The sequence below is a fragment of the Ovis canadensis genome, chromosome 19 (genome assembly GCF_042477335.2).
Source record: "Ovis canadensis isolate MfBH-ARS-UI-01 breed Bighorn chromosome 19, ARS-UI_OviCan_v2, whole genome shotgun sequence".
NCBI classification, from domain to species: Eukaryota; Metazoa; Chordata; class Mammalia; order Artiodactyla; family Bovidae; genus Ovis; species Ovis canadensis.
This window is the reverse complement of record NC_091263.1, coordinates 71653238-71667219: the sequence shown is the minus strand read 5'-3', so window position 1 is coordinate 71667219 and position 13982 is coordinate 71653238. Positions and strand designations below refer to the sequence as shown.

Genomic DNA, 13982 nt, shown 5'->3' with positions numbered 1-13982 from the left:
TCTTTGTGACCCCATGGACTATACAGTCCCTGGAATTCTTCAGGCCAGAATACTGGCATGGGTAGCCTTTCCCTTGTCCAGGGGATCTTCTGAACCCAGGTCTCCCGCACTGCAGGAGGATTCTTAACCATCTGAGCCACAAGGGAAGCCCAAGAATACTCAAGTGGGTAGCCTATCCCTTCTCCAGGGGATCTTCCCGACCCAGGAATAGAACTGGGGTCTCCTGCATTGCAGGCAGATTCTTTACCAGCCCAAGTAACGGGTACAGTTTTTCTTCAGGTTCTTTGAATGCCATGCGACAGGGTCTCAACTGTGAACATGAAGTGCAACATGAGATTCTAGGAGGTGAAGAAAAGAGGATTTTTAGTTTTAACTCCTAGAAAGACAGCAAGACAGAGTTGAAAGCTCTAAGACTTCACGTTGCTGTGATTAACAGCAGACTCAGGGTCAGAAACTTAAGCAAACCTCTGGAACCAGGTTGAGCTTCACTTTTGTCAACTCACGTAACAGTAACGCTGACTGAAGTAATGTTCCAGCCCTCTTTTAAATACTTTCTGTATTATACATACAGTAACTCTTTTTATTCTCAAAACAATCCTACAAGGTAGATACCATTATTATCCCATTTCTACAAGAAAGGAAACCATGGCGCAGAGTAAGCTCCCTGCCCAAGGACACATGGTTAATGAATGACAGACACACTCTGGCTCCAAATTCTGGGCTAGACAACTTTGCTACACTGTCTTCCATCTAAATCTAGTTAAATGTGCTCCACTTTTCTTTCAGATCAGATAACACCATGTGGACAAGCTCTATAAAGCATTATGCAAAGGGAAATAATTTATTTTAACTTCACCCATTAGCCAACCTCTCCCTGATCATCTACGACGAGCTCTGATGGGTCCTGAGATAGAGGTAAAGAGCTCAAGGTCAACTGGGGGGAAAAGACAGATTATTAGCCAAAGGACTTGCTAGGGGAATTTCACTCAGAATGGGGTCACAGAGGAAGGAGGAATTTTCCTATAAGACGACACTCTTCAAGACTCTGGTAAGTCTGAGTCTTCAAGAATGCACAACAGTTAAGCAGATTTGGTGAAGCGTTAGGCAAGCCCTGAGGAAGGGGGTCGGGGGAGTCCTGTTAGATGAAAACACTCTTGTGGAGGAGACGAGAGCTGGGCATGTTCTGGGAGCTGCGTCTAGGTCGGTAGGGCTGGATGGGATGCAGGTATAGAGTGGTGGGAGATGGACCAAAGAGGGAGACTGGCTGCCACGGTAAGCAATGCTCCCGCAGCAGTAAGGGAGGGCAGACAAAGGGTGCACCACCAACATGGGGCTGCCTGCCAGTAACCAGGGCACCGAGACAGGGACTCATCTGGGACAGACGCAGGTGCTGGAATCTACTTGTGAACTTGCAGGGAACGAGGGTGAGGGAAAAGGAAAGACCTTTTCTTGGAGGGAATTCCAGCTCTGCTCAAAGGAAAATCTTCACAGGAAAATGAAGAGATGACTACAGAATCAGGATGCTCTGAGTTTCCTACAAAATAGTGGTGATAGTTAAGAATTTGAGTGGACATGTTTTTAAAAATTTTCATGTTAATGTATGTTGGAAGAAAATAACCTATTATAATCTATAATTTCCTGTGTACCCCAAATGTATCATTTCTCATATGTTGTCAATTTAAAGAACAGTTCCGTTCAGTCCAGTCACTCAGTCGTGTCCGACTCTTTGCAACCCCATGAACTGCAGCACGCCAGGCCTCCCTGTCCATCACCAACTCCCAGAGTTCACCCAAACTCATGTGCATTGAGTCGGTGATGCCATCCAGCCATCTCATTCTCTCTCATCCCCTTCTTCTCCTGCCCATAATCTCTCCCAGCATCAGGGTCTTTTCCAATGAGTCATCTCTTCGCATGAGGTAGCCAAAGTATTGGCATTTCAGGCTCAGCATCAGTCCTTCCAATGAACACCAAGGACTGATCTCCTTTAGGATGGACTGGTTGGACCTCCTTGCAGTCCAAGGGACTCTCAAGAGTCTTCTCCAACACCATAGTTCAAAAGCATCAATTCTTTGGCACTCAGCTTTCTTCACAGTCCAACTCTCACTTCCATACACGACCACTGGAAAAACCATAGCAATGACTAGACGGACCTTTGTTGCCAAAGTAATGTCTCTGCTTTTCAGTATGCTATCTAGGTTGGTCATAACTTTCCTTCCAAGGAGTAAGCGTCTTTTAATTTCATGGCTGAAGTCACCATCTGCAGTGATTTTGGAGCCCCCCAAAATAAAGTCTGACACTGTTTCCCCATCTATTTCCCATGAAGTGATGGGACCAGATGCCATGATCTTCGTTTTCTGAATGTTGAGCTTTAAGTCAACTTTTTCACTCTCCTCTTTCATCAAGAGGCTTTTTAGTTCCTCTTCACTTTCTGCCATAAGGGTGGTGTTATCTGCATATATGAGGTTATTGATATTTCTCCTGGCAATCTTGATTCCAGCTTGTGCTTCTTCCAGCCCAGCATTTCTCATGATGTACTCTGCATAGAAGTTAAATAAGCAGGGTGACAATATACAGCTTTGACGTACTCCTTTTCCTATTCGGAGCCAGTCTGTTATTCCATGTACTCCTTAAATTAGGGGGCTTCCCAGGTGGCTCAGTGGTAAAGAATCTGCCTGCCAACGCAGGAGACTCATAAATGAGGGTTTAATCTCTAGGTCAGGAAGATCCCCTGGAGGAAGAAATGGCCATCCACTCCGGTATTCTTGCCTGGAGAATTCCATGACCAGAGAAGCCAGGTGGGCTACAGTCCATGGAGTTGCAAAGAGCTGGAAAAGACTGAGCAACTGAGCACAATAAAATACAAATAAGCACATTACTTAAATACTAGTATAGGTTGTAAATAGCAAATTCAAGGCATGGTATAGATGGCCTCACCAGGAAGTGAACAGGCGAAGATTAACTGAAAAATTACAGTCAGGTGTCCAAAGCCAAGAAGCCCTAGTGCAGACAGCACATGACCATTTCCTTTATTAAAAAAACAAAAACAAAACCAGTCCAGAACATGAGCTGCATGTACAGAAAACATCTCTATCTAGACTCTTGCTCCTTTACCTTAATTCAGCAAGAGCTCAAAAGCCTTGTCAAAGTCAATCAAAAGCCTCACTAAACAGAAAATATATGTCTGCCATCTTTGATGTCTTAAATTTTGACTCCACCTTGGAGGCAAACTTGTTTTCCCCCACTTGCAGAAAAAAAAAATCTGCAATCACAAGGAAAACTGTACCCTCACTGCTGTTATACTCAGCCAATTCTGAAGAGTAACAATGTCTTGCCCTAAAGAGACTTGGTAAATGTCCTGGGTCGGAGCAAATATACTGCTCACCCACTAACTCTCCCTGTTAGTTCAATCAGTTCAATCACTCAGTCAAGTCCAACTCCTTGCAACCCCATGGACTGCAGCATGCCAGGTTTCCCTGTCCATCACCAACTCCTGGAGCTTGCTCAGACTCATGTCCATCGAGTCAGTGATGCCATCCAACCATCTCATCCTCTGTCGCCCCCTTCTCCTCCTGCCTTCAATCTTTCCCAGCATCAGGGTCTTTTCCAATGAGTCAGTTCTTCACATCAGATGGCCAAAGTATTGGAGCTTCAGCTTCAGTATCAGTCCTTGCAATGAATATTCAGGATTGATTTTCTTTAGGATTGACTGGCTGGATCTCCTTGCAGTCCAAGGAACTCTCAACAGTCTTCTCCAACACCACAGTTCAAAAGCATCAATTCTTCGGTGCTCAGCTTTCTTTGTAGTCAACTCTCACATCCATACGACTACTGGAAAAACCACAGCTTTGACTAGACAGACCTTTGTTGGCAAAGTAATGTCTGTGTTTTTTAATATACTGTCTAGGCTGGTCATAGCTTTTCCTCCAAGGAGCAAGTGTCTTTTAATTTCATGGCTGCAGTCATCATCTGCAGTGATTTTGGAACCTAAGAAAATAAAGCCTGTCCCTCTTTCTATTGTTTCTCCATCAATTTGCCATGAAGTGATGGGACTGAATGCTATGATCTTCCTTTTTTGAATGCTGAGTTTTAAGCCAGCTTTTCACCCTCCTCTTTCACCTTCATCAAGAGGCTCTTTAGTTCCTCTTTGCCTTCTGCCATAAGGGTGGTGTCATCTGCATATCTGAGGTTATTTATATTACTCCCGGCAATCTTGATTCCAGCTTGTGCTTCATCCGGCCTGGCATTTCACATGATGTACTCTGCATATAAGTTAAATAAGCAGGGTGACAATACACACCCTAGATGTACTCCTTTCCCAATTTTGAATCAGTTGTTACATGTTTGATTCTAACTGTTGCCTCTTGACTTGCATACAGGTTTCAGATTTAGTTAGTGCAAGTGCAAAGTTGCTCAGTCGTGTCAGTCTTTGTGACCTGCCATGGACTGTAGCCTGTCAGGCTCCTCTGTCCATGGAACTCCCCAGGCCAGGATACTGGATTGGGTACCTGTTCCCTTCTCCAAGGGATCCCAACCCAGAGACTGAACCAAAGACTCTGGCATTGCAGGCTATTTCTTTACTGTCTGAGCCACCAGGGAAGCCCAAGAATACTGGAGTGGGAAGCCTATTCCTTTTCCAGGGGATCTCCAAGAGCCAGGAATCAAACCAGGGTCTCCTGCATTGCAGACAGATTCTTTACCAGCTGAGCGACCAGGGAAGCCCTTGCTATTTGTTAAAGTCACTGCAAATGCCCTAACTCTACCATCCGTCCATCAGCTTCCCCAAGTCAGGAGAACCACTTTGTATTTTCTCCTACAGCCAGAGACGTAACCCTCAAGCTTGGCTGCGAGACAGAATCACCTGGGACTGGGAAGTTTTTTAAATTCCTAAAGCCCCGGCTCATCCCAGACTAATTAAATCTGAATCTCTGCAACTGGAACCCAGATTATCCGTTTTTTTGTTTGTTTGTTTGTTTTTAAGCTTTCCAGTAAACTTGAGAACACTGAACGAGGACCTGGCCACTTTTTTTTTTTTTTTTCTGTCTTGTCCCAGCACCAGCTCTTCCCTCCACATAATTGCTTCTCCCGCTCTTGGATCCAAGCGGACTCCCACGTGTCCTTCGAAGCTCAGCTCACGCTGCCGCTCTGCTAAGAGCCCTTTCGTAGGGTTTGTATCAGGACTTAGCGAGTTGGTACGGGGATGCGCAGAGCGGCCCGGCAGCTCCAGGGCTCGGGAGGGACCGAAGGCAAAGGGACCTCCCGGGCTCACCTTCTAGTCTGAGCTGGGCCCCGCCTGGCGGTGCACCCCCGAGCCGTAGGCGAAAGCCAGGCTCAGCTCCTCGGGGAAGTGAGACAGGATCTTGCGGAAGGCCACCCCCGAGCTCTGCAGCGCCATGGGGCCGGGGTCACCCAGGGCCCCCTGGAGGACAGCGGGCGGGACCGGGAACCCGCTCGGGGTGCGAGAGGAAAGCCGGGGACTCGCCCGGACGGAAGAAGGCTGGGGCCGGGGGGCGAGGTGAGGGGGGCTCGCAAGGACTCGGGGCGGCAGGTCAGTCAGACACGAAGTCTGTCAGACACGAAATCAGTCAGCCAGGCGGGAGGCAACCGGGACACAACCGAGTAGGCGACGTCCTGCCGCTCAGGAGGCCACGCGGACCACGCCTCCCGCGCGCACACGTGCTCCGAAGGCGGAAGAGCAAGAGCAGGCGCCCTCCCGCGAGTGGGGAACGCCAGGCCTCTGCAGAGCCCCCTAGTGGTCGGAGGAGCGCGTTGCAGGCTGGCCGCCTGGGATTATGATTTGGACATGGGAACGGGAGAGTGACTGCTGATTGAACGGCCTTTGAGGCTTAAAAGGCTTGTTTGAGCTTGTTCTCGCCTCAAACCTCATTTTCATAAATGACTATGAAATCACGTCTGTAGTATTGCAGGAGATCTTTTGGATGAGGTGAAATTCACATAACGTAAACTTGTACTCGTTACAATTTAGTGCATTTATTGCGTTCACAATGTTATGCAACCGTTGCTTCTATTCAGCTCTGAAACTGCAAATTTTGAAGCTTTAGGGAAACACAAGTAAGGTTAAAATCACCCCAAATCCCATCATCCAGAGACTATCACTGTTCAGATTTGGCTGTGCTTTCTTCCCATTAAAATCGTCTCCAAATTCTATGATGGGTAGGAAAGTGCTTCATAAGTGGTAAAACAAACAACACCCCCCCCCCCAAAAAAAACCCACACCAAGGTTCTCTGATATTTGTCTTTAATTTTAAGGGTGAGGAAGAGTCTTTTCCCCTTTGCCTTATGGATTCAGCTCACCAAGGGGCACATGAAATGCAGTTTCTGATGGAAATGGGATCCTAGGTAAGAGCTCACCTCTTCGTGAATAATTAGAGAAACTTGTGGGGCTTCCCTGGTGGCTCAGTGGTTACAGAATCTGCCTGCCAGTGCAAGAGGCGCAGGGGATGTGGGTTTGAACCCTGGATCAGGAAGATCCCCTAGAGGAGGAAATGGCAACCCACTCCAGCATTCTTGCCGAGAAAATTCCATGGACAGAGAAGCCTGGCGGGCTACAGTCCACGGGGTCTCAAAGAGTTGAACAGGACAGAGCGACAGAATAAAACACACACACACACACACACACACACACAGAAACTTGCTCCGGGACTCGGGGCCCTTCAGGATGTAGTCTGAATTCCTGGACAGGGACTTTTCAGATATGCTCCCCTCCTCCCCTCATGAGCCCGGCCTGTCAAGGATAACAGAAGTAGTAACAGCTAAATTGGGGTTTGGCTAAACGCCGTAGATGCGTTTCTCTGCATTTTTCATTGCGTTCCTCCTGCAGCCTTGTGGGAGGAGGTGATGCCTTCATTTCGCGGATGAAGCAGCCAAGCGTTCCAGCAAGCGACGTGCTGGGCATCATGTCAGCCTCAGCAAACCGGAATGAAAATCCGACTCCGTGTCCTCCAGTCCTGCTCTGCCCTTGAAGGGCTTTGGGCAGGGACCCGCCAAGCTCAAACCTCGGCCTGGACCGGAATGGAGGGAGACGGGCAGGGAGACCCCTTAGGAAGCTGTTACCAGAGCTCCCGGGGCCTTAAGTTGCCTGGCCTGGGGTGACAGAGGCAAGAATAGGGTGAATTCAACCAGGAAAAAGGTGACTGGGATTCAAACACGGCCTCACGCCCTGAGGTGGGTGCTGGGCTGTGAGGTGAGGAACAGGGCTGCCGCCCTGCAGGGGCTGGGGGGACGCAGGACGGAGGAGCAAACCCGGCCACACCGTGCAGGGGCGAGGCTGCGCGCCCAGGGCCCCGCAGGACCGAAGGCGGAGCGCCCGGCAGTCCCGCCTGCGCAGCAGAGACCGCGGAGACCCTCGGCGATGGCCGGTGAGCCGGGCCCAGCAGGACGGGCAGGAGTTCATCCGGGAGATGGAAGGGAGCCTGTACAAGGACGGACCCGCGGGACGATGATCATCCGTGACGCTCGTTTCTGTTCCATTCTCAAGCTCTCTCTGTGCTTTCCTCTTCATTCCAAAGACCCCTGGGGCAGGTTCTCTTAGACCATCCTTGTTCACAAAAGGAGACAGGCCACTTTAGAGGAGAAGCAAATCTTCCCAAGCCCCACAGTGAGGGCTTTCATTTTAAAATGAAAGCATACAAAATAAAAGCATACAATGGATACTTTTTTTGTAATTTGCTTTTTTTCCTTTAAAACATCAGTGGCAACTTTTCATGTCAGAATATCTCATTCCATTTATTAGCAAAATTTTCTAAAATATGGATATGCCAGCATTGTTTAAACATATTCATGATGATGGAAATAGATTATTTCTATATTTTTGTAAGTGCAAACTACACTACAGTGAACATTCTTGTACACAGACCTTGGATATGTGTTAAGTCTTGCTAAAAAGTAGATTTTGCAAAGGGAACTTGCTGGGTCAAGTGTCAGGACATTAACAAGTCCCCTCCAAAAAACTGGACCAATTCACACTCCCACCAAATGGGCTTCAGCTCTGGATATAAATAAAGATTCTGCAATGTTGCTGCATTTTTCTCCTTTGTGGGCTTTCACACATAATTATCAGTAATTTTCATTTTCATAAATACTTTCCTTCCTGATAATGCAAAATCACCAGCTGGAAACTTCCATCACGTTCCTGTGTGCATTTCGCCTCTCTCCAGAAAGAGCAAGAAGCCATGGAGCCAGAACACCTTCGTTTTCTTCAGCAGAAATCTCCCTCCTCCTAGCAGCTCATCCACTTCTCTTTAAATGACCGTGGCTTGCTAAGTCAGAAGCTATTAAAAAGCCCCAGTGTTCCATACAATCACTTTAGGGTTCTATTGGAACTCTTATACCAAGGAAATAAAAGTGTTAGAGAGCCATTTAAAAATACAGATAAATGCCACTTGATTTGACTGAATGTTGGGCCTAGTTTTTCTGATTCATCCGGCTGTTGGCTTTGTACTCCTTAACAATGACCTTGTCAGGCTAGGTTTCACCAGGAGGATGTTTGCCTATTTCATTTTGTAAAAAGCCCCGTGAAATCTCTATAACTTTTATGCCTTGGTTTTTCTTATAATCAGTGTTTAAGTCAAGGACATAAAATGTTTGGTAAAAGAAAATCCGAGTTCTGTGATCCTTATAATTAATCCTCTTTTCAGCTGATCTACTGATGGAACTGGAGGAGAGGGGTCTTGATGACTGTGTCCTCAGAGGTGGTCACCCTGCCACATCCATCCCTTCTCAGCTGACTGACGTGTCCTAAGTGGGCCTGACTAACGGTGTCTTTAGTGCCTCTTTAGCCTCTGATCAGAGGTGCTGAGGTACCATCTGGGCCCCAGTAGTTAAGAGCTGTGTGGCCTTGAGCCAGGCAGCTGAGCTCTCTGTACCTTCACTTCCTCATCTGTAGAATGGGCATATGGATACGGCCCACCTTATAGGATTGTTGGGATGGCCAATGAAACAGTATCCAGGAAGCACTGAACAAGCACTCGGTAGTGTTCTGCATTGTGCTGAATTCTTAAGAGACGGAGTACAAGAGGAATTAAGAAGCATAATTATACCTAATATCTTTATGGCACTTAGCATTTCAAGCAAAGAACTTTTCCAGACATAGCTTTATTTAAGGCTTAAAACAAATCCTGGGAAATGAGTGGTTACTAGTCCAATTTTACAGATGGATAAACTGCTGTGCAGAAAAATGATTTGCTTGAAGTTGCAGGACTAATGCCAGTCCCTGTGAATACAGTGCCAAGTCTAATTCTTTTCATCTTGTACCATAAAAAGAACACAAACCATTTATTTTCCCAAGGGATTCATTCATTCATTCTCCCATTGAAATCTTTCTCTTCCTTTACCTTCAGCTCAAATATCACCCCCTTCTGATCAGAAGTAATTGTTCTGTCCTCTGTGCTCTTATATAACCCTTTACTCATAGCTTTAAGCTTGTAGCTCTCCAGCCCTGGTATTAAATTTCAAATGTGTCTATCAAAACAGTTACAAAAGCCTTGGGGACTCTGGTGTCTGGTCCCCTGTGGAAGGGACCAGGGTCCCCCAATCCAGGTGTACCCTCATGAAGGTTCCATAAAAACTCCTGCATCCAAAGACCGGGGCACCCTCTGGGCTGGAAGAGTTTGAAAAAGTCACCTGCTGTGCAACTCTCATGCCAGTGGGATTCGCCGCTGCAGCCTCCTTGCACAGAGCCGTTGCCCCACCTAGGAACCACAGCATCCTCAGCGGAGCAGTCTGCCAGGACTTGGCATGGGTCTTGAGGGTGAATGGTAAGGGAAAATAATTTCTGAGACATAAACCTTGGAGTGTTTCTTCTAGCACATTCCCCTGGAGTCAACAACCTAGGAGCACTTTCTTTAGGTCTCTGACTGGGGGACTGAGTAACCTGATCGGGGCAGGAAGCAGTGCTCTTGCCTTGTGGACATTTCTTGTAACAACAACTTGGAAACTGGTGGTAAGAACTGGTGCTGAAGCTGAAGCTCCAATACTTTGGCCATCTGATGCAAAGAGCTGACTCAGTGGAAAAGACCCTGAGGCTGGGAAAACTTGTGGGCAAGATGAGAAGGGGACAACAGAGGATGAGATGGTTGGATGGCCTCCCTGACTCAGTGGACATGAGTTTCAGCAAACTCAGGAAGATTGTGAAGGACTGGGAAGCCTGGGGTGCTGCACTTCATGGGGTCGGGAAGAGTCAGACACGACTGAGCGTCTGAATGACAAAAGTGAGTAGCCACGAAGGGACCTGAACCTGGTGAGGAGTGACCTCAGGCAACTGAGTGACTAAGCGCGCACACATGCAGACGTATATCCCCTCCCTTTTGAGCCTCCCTCCCCCATCACACCCCGCTCCAATAATCTTAATGGCAGTCTCATTTATTTAATAAATGCCAGATCCTGTGCTAGGCATTTGATATGCAGTATCTTATTTAACCTAAGGCATACAATGTTCTGCGTTTACAATGATTAAATAATTTCTAACCGGCTGTCTGGGGAGGCCTTACAAATAGCTGTGAAAAGAAGAGAAGCGAAAAGCAAAGGAGAAAAGGAAAGATATACACATCTGAATGCACAGTTCCAAAGAATAGCAAGAAGAGATAAGAAAGCCTTCCACAGCTATCAATGCAAAAAAATCGAGGAAAACAACAGAATGGGAAAGACTAGAGATCTCTTCAAGAAAATTAGAGATACCAAGGGAACATTTCATGCAAAGATGGGCTCAGTAAAGGACAGAAATGGCATGGACCTAGCAGAAGATATTAAGAAGAGGTGGCAAGAATACACAGAAGAACTGTACAAAAAGATCGTCACGACCAAGATAATCACGATGGTGTGATCACTCACCTAGAGCCAGATATCCTGGAAAGTGAAGTCAAGTGGGCCTTAGAAAGCATCACTACGAACAAAGCTAGTGGAGGTGATGGAATTCCAGTTGAGCTATTTCAAATCCTAAAAGATGATGCTACGAAAGTGCTGCACTCAATATGCCAGCAAGTTTGGAAAACTCAGCAGTGGCCACAGGACTGGAAAAGGTCAGTTTTCATCCCAATCCCAAAGAAAGGCAATGCCAAAGAATGCTCAAACTACCACACAATTGCACTCATCTCATACGCTAGTAAAGTAATGCTCAAAATTCTCCAAGCCAGGCTTTAGTAATACGTGAACTGTGAACTTCCTGATATTCAAGCTGGATTTAGAAAAGGCAGAGGAACCAGAGATCAAATTGCCAACATCCGCTGGATCATGGAAAAAGCAAGAGAGTTCCAGAATAACATCTATTTCTGCCTTATTGACTATGCCAAAACCTTTGACTGTGTAGATCACAGTAAACTGTGGAAAATTCTGAAAGTAATGGAAATACCAGACTACCTGATCTGCCTCTTGAGAAACCTATATGCAGGTCAGGAAGCAACAGTTAGAACTGGACATGGAACAACAGACTGGTTCCAAATAGGAAAAGGAGTACGTCAAGGCTGTATATTGTCACCCTGCTTATTTAACTTCTATGCAGAGTACATCATGAGAAACGGTGGGCTGGAAGAAGCACAAGCTGGAATCAAGATTGCCAGGAGAAATATCAATAATCTCAGATATGCAGATGACACCACCCTTATGGCAGAAAGTGAAGAAGAACTAAAGAGCCTCTTGATGAAAGTGAAAGAGGAGAGCGAAAAAGTTGGCTTAAAGCTCAACATTCAGAAAACGAAGATCATGGCATCCGGTCCCGTCACTTCATGGGAAATAGATGGGGAAACAGTGGAAACAGTGTCAGACTTTATTTTTGGGGGCTCCAAAATCACTGCAGATGGTGATTGCAGCCATGAAATTAAAAGACGCTTACTCCTTGGAAGAAAAGTTATGAGCAACCTAGATAGCATATTCAAAAGCAGAGACATTACTTTGCCGACTAAGGTCCGTCTAGTCAAGGCTATGGTTTTTCCTGTGGTCATGTATGGATGTGAGAGTTGGACTGTGAAGAAAGCTGAGTGCCGAAGAATTGATGCTTTTCAACTGTAGTGTTGGAGAAGACTCTGTGCGTCCCTTGGACTGCAAGGAGATCCAACCAGTCCATTTTAAAGGAGATCAGCCATGGGTGTCCTTTGGAAGGAATGATGCTAAAGCTGAAACTCCAGTACTTTGGCCACCTGATGCAAAGAGTTGACTCACTGGAAAAGACTCTGATGCTGGGAGGGATTGGGGGCAGGAGGAGAAGGGGACAACAGAGGATGAGATGGCTGGATGGCATCACTGACTCGATGGACGGAGTCTGAGTGAACTCCGGGAGTCGGTGATGGACAGGGAGGCCTGGTGTGCTGCGATTCATGGGGTCTCAAAGAGTCGGATACGACTGAGCAACTGAACTGACTGAACCATCTCACCAGTAAGGACATATTTTTATGAGTTTCTTGTGATGAATTCATTCAACACATATTTTGTGAGGTTGTGTGTGTTTGCGTGTGTGTGTGCCAAGTACTGTCTGGACCTTGGGTCTATCACAGCTAAAAGAAGACACAAGGTCTCTGCCTTCTTAAAATGTATCAATACTATAGTTACCCCCTGTGGCAACTCGAAATAAGTTCTATCACAAACTGCATTTATAAACTGTGACTCTATTTCTTTATCTGTAGAACCCCTGGTGTAAGAGTACGGCCACACGATTAGCTATTCGGTGAAGGACTTCTGGGCCTTCCCTAGTGGCTCAGACAGGAAAAAATTCTCCTGCAAGGCAGGAGACTCAGATTCCATCACTGAGCCAGCAACATCCCTGGAGAAGGGAATGGTAACCCATTCCAGTATTCTTGCCTGGAGTATCCCATAGACAGAAGAGCTTGGCAAGCTACAGTCCATGGGTCACAAGAGTTGGACACGACAGAGTGATTACACGCACACACAGTCTGCAGAAAGAAAAAACAACACACACACACTCGGTAATTTTCCAAAGGCAATTTCTCTGTAAACAATGAGGAAAGAGCTGAGGGGAAAGGAAGATTTGAGTGGTTTTCTCTTTAAATCTCCTGTGCCTTAGGAAGCACAGCAGAGAACCTAACTTTTCACAATGTCAAAGACAAAAACCCACATAATCCCAGGTTATCAGTCACTCCTGATTAAACCTTCAGGAGACTCTTAGGAGTTGGGGTGGCAACCAAAGAGCAATGAGTCTTGATTTTCAGCAATAGAAGACTAAACCCCATAAATAAGGTTTTGCTTGGAAGCTAGGTAAGAAGGTGGACTGGTTAGAGAGGAGCAGAGCAGATGGGAGATGACAAGGGTAATGAAAGATGAGGACTCTTTCACTGGCCAGCAGACACGGAGACCAAGCTCTGTAGCCATCTATCCATCCATCAACCCATTCATTATCCATCTCTCCATTCATCAGTTCAACACTTACCGCCCAAGCACATGTGTTATACACAAGAGTGAACAGAAAGAGTCCTCTTCAAGGAGGTCTCAGGTGGAGTTTCCAGGTACAGTTGTATAGGGTGTACAATACTGTGTAACTTCAGGGGCCACTCTTTACAACCTTGTCTCTTGTGAGTTGTGCAGTGTATAACCTGGGCAGCTATACCACAGTCTAGAGAGGAAGAGAAACAAGTGAATGGACCGTTATGGCACCATAGTCAAGGTAAGTAGGGAGGGAGACTGTGGGAGCAGGGACCAGGGGTATGTAAGTCATTGGCCAGGGAGGTGGATTTCACACAAGGCTTCCTGGAGAGAGTGGGGCTGAAACTGAGCCCTTGGACTTCCTGGTGGTCCAGTGGCTGAGACCCCACAGTCCCAGTGTAGGGGGCTTGGGTTCCATCCCTGGTCAGGGATCTGTAGATCCCATAGGCTGCAACTAAAGATCCCACGTGCCACAACTGAGATCGGCCACAGCCAACTAACTAAATAAATGAAAATAAAAAATTAACTGAGCTTTGTGGGAAAATGGGAGTTAGCCAGGGAAAGATGTGGGAGAAAATGGTCCAAGCAGAGGGAAGAGC

At 46.7% G+C, this 13982-nt stretch overlaps 1 pseudogene; it reads right to left on the bottom strand.

Moving 5' to 3' along the window:
* LOC138424371 (phosphatidate cytidylyltransferase, mitochondrial-like) overlaps nt 1-5641 on the bottom strand; it is a 40190-nt pseudogene extending 34549 nt beyond the window's left edge.
* Between the last annotated feature and the right edge of the window lie 8341 nt (nt 5642-13982).